Raw genomic sequence first — 7,117 nt, forward strand, 5'->3', positions numbered from 1 at the left:
TAAATTTATTATTAATTTTGTCATACAAATTTTGTGCTGATCATGATAGCAGAGTTTGGCTAACTGGGAAAATATTATTTAAAATTATAAGGGAGATGTTCTTGGTAGCCAGCCACTCCTGAACATACTTGTTATAAACTTCCAGGAAGTTTTGCTATGACTGTTGCAAGTAAGGGTGTATAATAAAGAACTACCTTGGCAGAGTATCTCATATGTCTTTGTCTTGGTCTCAACTTAGATGGTATCTCATAATCAGGAGTTCTGATTTTGGATCCTAGCTTAGTACCCTCCTTAGCACTGGTTACTTCCCTCTTAACACAGTGACCAATACTTCAGGAAGAGAGAGCTAGACTAAGAGGCTATGACACAGTATAGAATGATAATAGCTACTATTGAACTGCCAAGTCAGCAGGTGATTTAATGAAAGATATATTGCATCAGACAAAAAGCAGATGCAGATCAGATTAATTAAAGAGAATGTGGAATGATAAGTTCTAGGCAAATGTTGGCATACAACATTCTAATTTTCCCATTCTATTTTGGGGCTAAAGATGATTTCATGTTTGCTCTACTATTGTTAGATGTTACTGTTCTATAAATGTCAACAACGACAAGTCAGTTACTAGCATCCTTCCGAGTCTGCTAAGTTTCTATCTACTCTATTAATTAGAGAGGAGAGTTGAAATCTGTGAGCATGACTTTATATTTTTCTATTTTTCCTTGCATTTATATCAGTTGTGTGCCATATACCTTGAAGTTCAGTTACTAGATTTATAAACATTTAGATGTTCATGTGTTCTTACTGAATTGATAAATTTATTATTTTAAAATGACCCTCTAGAAATGTTCTTTATTCGAAATCTATTTTGTCTTATAATAATATAGCCATTCCAGGTTTCTCTTGATTGTTCTTAGCAAAATTTTAATTGTATTTGCTAAATAAAAAGTTCTAATTGTACTTAAAGTGAGTTTCTTGTAACAGCATATAGGTAGGCCTTGTCCTTTTTATGCAATATGACAATCTGCATTTTAATGGGCATTGAAACCGCTTAATCTAATGTATTATTGACATCTTCGAGTTTAAATAAATTTACTATGTTGCTATTTCTTTTCTATTTGTCCTACTTGTAGTTTGTATCATCTTTCTTGTTTTGTTTTGTTTGTTTGTTTGTTTTTAAGTGCCTTATATGTATAAATCAATGATTTTTTTCACTGCTCCTTGCAGAGAAGGGCCACCCATAGGAAGTGTGTTTTGAGTAGCCCCAATGATTTTCTGTGATTCTGTTTTATCAACTTTTTTGGCTTATTAGCTAGGATGTGTATGTGTGAGCTAGGATGTGTATGCATGTATGTATGTTTGTTGTCTTAGTAGTTGCTTTATAATTTATAATATGTATCTTTAACTTTTTACAATCTACATCCAATAATATTATACCGTTTATGTGTAGTGAAAGAACCTTACAAAGATATGTTTTTATTTAAAATCCCCTGACCTTTGTACTGTTGTTCCCATGTACTGCGTGTCTATACGGTCCACAATACAATTATTTTTAAATAGCTATTACCTTCAAACATATTTAAATAAGAAAATTATTTTACATTTAACTCTGTAATTATCATTTATGCTTTTTGATTTTCTTTATTTTCTTGTGTGGATCCAGATTTCTCTCCAGTATTTCTTGCCTCCATTTCAAACACTTCCTTCTACTGGCTATAAATTCTGTCAATAACCCTTTGTTGAAAATGTCCTTATTTCATCTACATTTTAAAATACATTTCTACTAGGTAAAGAATTCTATGTGAACAGTTATTGTCTTCAGTACTTTAAACTTTTTGTTTCATTATCTGAAGATGCTCATATTGCATATGATAAAAAATGGTCTTTTTAAAAAATTTACTTTGTGTATAATATGTATGTTTTTCTGGCTGCTTTTAAGATTTTCTTAAATATTTTGTAAAGATGTTTAAGGTTTTAAAAAGATTTTCTTAAAATGAACGACAAACACATTTTAAGCACTTTGGGTACGATAGGCTTTGGTCAAATTTTCTTCATTTTGTTGTACTTCAGTTTCTTAACCTTCCTTGATTTTGGAGTTTAGTGTTTCTTCCACTTGGACAAATTTTGACTATTATTTCTTCAATTTTCTGTGTGTGTTTGTTCCTGTTTCTCTCCCTCTCCCTTGGGAGCTTCAATTACATATAAATCAGGCCAACAACCTGAAGCTACTCCATATCTCACTGATGCTTTTCATCTTATTCCAGTCTTTTGCTCTTTGATTTTTACCATAGATTCTATTTATTTTCAGATTAATTAATGCTTCCTCCTTCAATGTTTATGCATTTGTTTTTCCAGATAAGTGCATTTTTTACCTCAGATATTACAGCTTTTATTTATAAATGTGTGATTTGGGACTTTTTAAATATCCGTGTCTTTAGTTACCATGAGCAGTCTTTTTGCTGGCTTCTGGGAGATATAATAATAACTATTTTAATAATTTTGCTGTTAATATCTTCATCTTTTCTGGGTCATAATTTATTGATTTTTTTTCAGTATTATGAATTATCTTTTCCTTCTTCTTTACCTTACTGGTAAATCTCAACTGAATGACATATATTAAGAATTGGCATTTTTGGGGTCCTGGATACTTTATATTCCTATAAAAAATATTTAGCTTTGCTCCAGTATGTAATTAAGAAATATGATGTATTACTCACCATATTAGTATTAAGTTTGTTAAGGACCAGAATAACATTTATTCCACAGTCAATTTGAATAATTATCATATTTTAAGAATATCAAAAAAACTTTTCAATATATTCTGTATCATGGCTCATGAATTACAGGTTCAGCATCCCAAATCTAAAACAATCTGAAATCAGAAACATTTTTGGTCCAAAGCATTTAGACTAAGGGATATTCAAACTGTATCAGGTCTCCTCTCTAACTTGCAAGAATAGGCACTATGCCTTATACTGACTACATTTATTTTTGCCTGTAATTTTTTTGGGCAGTTCTTTCCATAATTTTCTCTCTATAAAGTACTCTACTCTCTGGTGGTCTGCCCTAGGAGCTCTAACTGCCTTGGTCTCTCCAGATTCCCAACTCAGTTCCAGCTCAACTCAGTGATCCTTTGCTTGACCTGGATTGCTACTCCTTATGTTGCAGCCTGGAAATTTTCTCTAACCAGTAACTAAACTGGGCTTTGCTGATGGAAAATCTAGGACATTCACTCTCAGAGATCATTTACTCTTAAAAACTTTTATTGACTCAGGATCAAGTAGAACCAAGTCTCACTTAAGGTTTGACAGAGCTATCACTGTACAAAGAAATTTTTAATGAAATGTATTTTCAAAATGAATTATTGAAACTAAATGAAAGTGACAGGCTCCAGAAAAAACAAGAAAAATATATTATTCTGAAAGCAAATGTAGCTTTTAATAGAAAAGATCCAAAGATAAATTAGGATTTTTCATTTAGTCAAAGAACTGCTAGGGCAATTTTAATGGCTGTTTAATCTATTAATGGCACTAAAAGAGACTCTTGATAATCATTAAATCAAGGTAGTCTCAATTAAACTATAAGGATGTAGAACTAAAAAAAGGTAATATGATTTGTGCAAGGTGATATGATTTGATGCAAGAGTACTTAATTCTGTTTATTAATTCTGGGATCTGGTCTCTATAACCATATTACATAAATTACATAAATAAATGATGTTAGTGAAGACATACTTAAAAATAATCACTAGAAAATATATTATATAGATGGTTACTCAATTTATTCATATGTAGGAACTTTTATTGTATCACTGCAAACTTTTTGGGCCATTTAGAACTGAATTGCCCCTCAAGTCCCATATTTGAAAACTGATCTGACAAAAGAATTATCTAAAAACTGGAAGTAAACGCTGAGCCTACTAATTTATGCCAACCTCAATTCTCAAAATATGCTATGTTCTTATTGCTAAGTCTAAGTGAGAACAGGTGTATTTAATTTGTATTTATTTCAGAACAGACGGCAATGTAATTTGTCATGCAAAATATCTATTATAGTGTCGTTGTGTTATATGGCTGTTATATAGACTTTGTGATCTGGACTAGCTAATGACAGTAGAAAGATTTAGCTAAAGATATAGTCATATACATGATATGTTTCTAAAGGAACTTGACTGAGAAATGACCTCTTTCCTTTATTATTAGAATTTATTGACATTTTTTCATGCCACATTCAGCAATTTCATTTGTTTAAATGCAAGCTATATTCATACACTTTATTCCATTTTTTAATAATTTGAAAAATATTGTTATGAATTTCCAAAGTTGCTCATAATTTTTATAAATTAATATCATATAGCAGTCTATTCTTAAACAATAGACAGAATTCTGTATGGACACAAATACTATTTTTCTACTTATTGGGTGTTATTTCTACTTCATATGCTAACATTCTGAAAAACAGTAAATGACCTCCTGATACATTAATCTTTTTTTAACATCAAAGGTTTTCCAATAAACTTTGTGCCTCTTAAAGGAATAATTTCAACATGCTAACTAATTTTCATAATTGTAAGCTGTCCAAGATAGCAGAAAGTGCCTGTTAGATTCTCAGAATATATCCTTTGTAGTCTCTGCCATTTATTTGTTATTTGACTTGAGGCTCTTTGAATTGATCAAACTGTATCTAGTTGTTCACAAAAGGCAATTGGAATTGCAATAACTGTGACAACTCTCTGAAAGGGTGGTTTCTAGAAAAAAATTATGTAGAATGGATAAAGATGTATTGAAAGTCACAAAATTTTTTAAAATTAACACTGACTGAGAAAAATGAAGTGTCATTGTTACTTGCAGAGGTTAGTGTATTGAAACTGGAGAGAAGAAGAATGAAAGCAATTGTCATATCACAAAGAGAATTTTGATTCTGATCATTTTATGTTATCTGGTCAAATTTGGTATTTCAAAAGAAAAACTCTCTACAGTGTCTTAATTATGTTATAAAGTGTACAGAGCAGCTCAGCTTGTTCCCACATTAGTTGCTATTTATGGTGCATTACAGAATTCTGCCATATTATGTTGAAGACTCAAAAAGAGCATTGATAACACATCACTTAAATGTGACACCTTAATATTGCCTTCTTATTGCTAAAAGTGCTCATAAAAATTTGATGAGATTAAATTGGTACCTTTTTACTTACTTTGGCTATTAAATTCAATTGATATTTGATCTTTTTATAGAAAGAAAGGAGGCAAAGTATAACTTTCAATGGTTTCCCCCCCGCCCCCGAGGACTAATAACACTTGGAAGAAAGATTGAACACAACTAAACAAATTGGATGCAGCAAGAAAATCTCTTTCCTTGCCTTAATATCAAACACTACTCCAGGTGCAGCCAAAGCTTAAGTGAAGTAGGTTTAGCCCTGTAGCTCCACTTCCACTCAGAAGTTTTAGAGAAAAATTGTAACTGGATGACACAGTACTCATTTTCCTTCTTATTCCCTTCTTTCAAAATGTACAGCTTACTTCATCACAGCCTCATCATTAGAGCATTTCCTTATGCATTACCTGTAGTCATCTCCTTGGTACTATTCAAAAGATGAACAGTTTAATTATCTCTCCCTTATAAGATCTAGTTATTCACTGAGAAATGTTCCTTAAAAATACTTACAGGATGAATGAGAACAAGTTATGTGAAAATACATAAGTTTCATTTAACCTCAACATCAAAGGGTATGTTGAAATCAAAGAAATTTTAAATGCCAAATAGTTATTATAAAATACATGTTTGAAAGCCCCTTGAGAACTTCATAAAATCAAGAAAGAGGAAATGGATGAGTCCTTAGCAATTCACAGAGCCAGTTTCACAACCTCCTGGCCTTGTGGCTTAGCTATACGAAGTAGATGAAAAATAGAAAGCTTTTATTCATCACTCATGTTGTTCTCCAACTAAAGTCCTTTAAACAGAGAGGAAATGCAAATCCAAGTCGCCTTCTTTAAAAAAAAAAGTCTGCAAACTGACATTTCAATGTCTTTATACATTGACCTCTAAAACAGTATAAAGTAATAAAAACTGTTGGGTGAAGGATAAAGACAAGCAATAGCTTTATAACATATTCATAAAAGATGCCACAATACTGCCATCTACAGCTTCAGTATTTGCCATTTTTAGATATTACAATGCATGTTTTGTATTTTAAAATAAGAAGAACATGTGACTTGAGTTGTGTGAACATGTGATATGAGTTGAGGGTCATGCTGGGTGAACTGCTGTTAATAAAAGCATAAGTGGATTTCAGGATGGAGATGAAATGGTAACAATGAACAAACCAATTTATAATTATTTACATACAACTGTAATTGAGGTTATTTAAAATGTTTAAAATTAGTATGAAATTTACACCACCATTCTACATATTTCAGTTTTGATAATGGTCTGCTTGAAGAAAAGGAAAGAGAAAACAGGAGACTCCAAAATCTTTTTCTTGTCAAAGAGACACACCAAGAAGATTGTCACTGCTCCTGTTTCTTTCCAAAGTCATTGATTGCCCTTGACCTTAATACAGCCTCACATTAAGATCTATGGAGATGAACAGACTGTATTAGAAACTAATCTACCTTCAGAATTCTAGTGTCTTCTCAGACCCTGTATTGAAGATCTGGGATCAAATCTCACCACCATTTTCAGCTCCTGAAATACCAGGGTAAAAGACCTTGGTGAGAAATAATGCAAGCAGCCTTTCAATTCTAAGTTAAACAGCTTTTTTTTGTTTGCTTTGTTTAATGGATGTCATAGAATAAATTTTCTGGTTAAATCTTTTTATTTATTTTTTGGTTTTGTTTTTCAAGATTTAGTCTCCCTCTGCCACCCAGGCTGGAGTGCAGTGGTGCAATCTCGGTTTCCTGCAACCTCCACCTCCTGGGTTCCAGGGATTCTCCTGCCTCAGCCTCCCAAGTAGCTGGAATTAAAAGGCATGCGCCACTGCATGCCACTATTTTTTTTTTTTTTTTTTTTGGATTTTTAGTAGAGAGAGAATTTCACCATATTGGCCAGGCTGGTCTCAAACTCCTGACCTCAGGTGATCTGCCCACCTTGGCCTCCCAAAGTGCTGGGATTATACAGGCA

This window comes from Pan troglodytes, chromosome 22, assembly GCF_028858775.2.
Source record: "Pan troglodytes isolate AG18354 chromosome 22, NHGRI_mPanTro3-v2.0_pri, whole genome shotgun sequence".
NCBI classification, from domain to species: Eukaryota; Metazoa; Chordata; class Mammalia; order Primates; family Hominidae; genus Pan; species Pan troglodytes.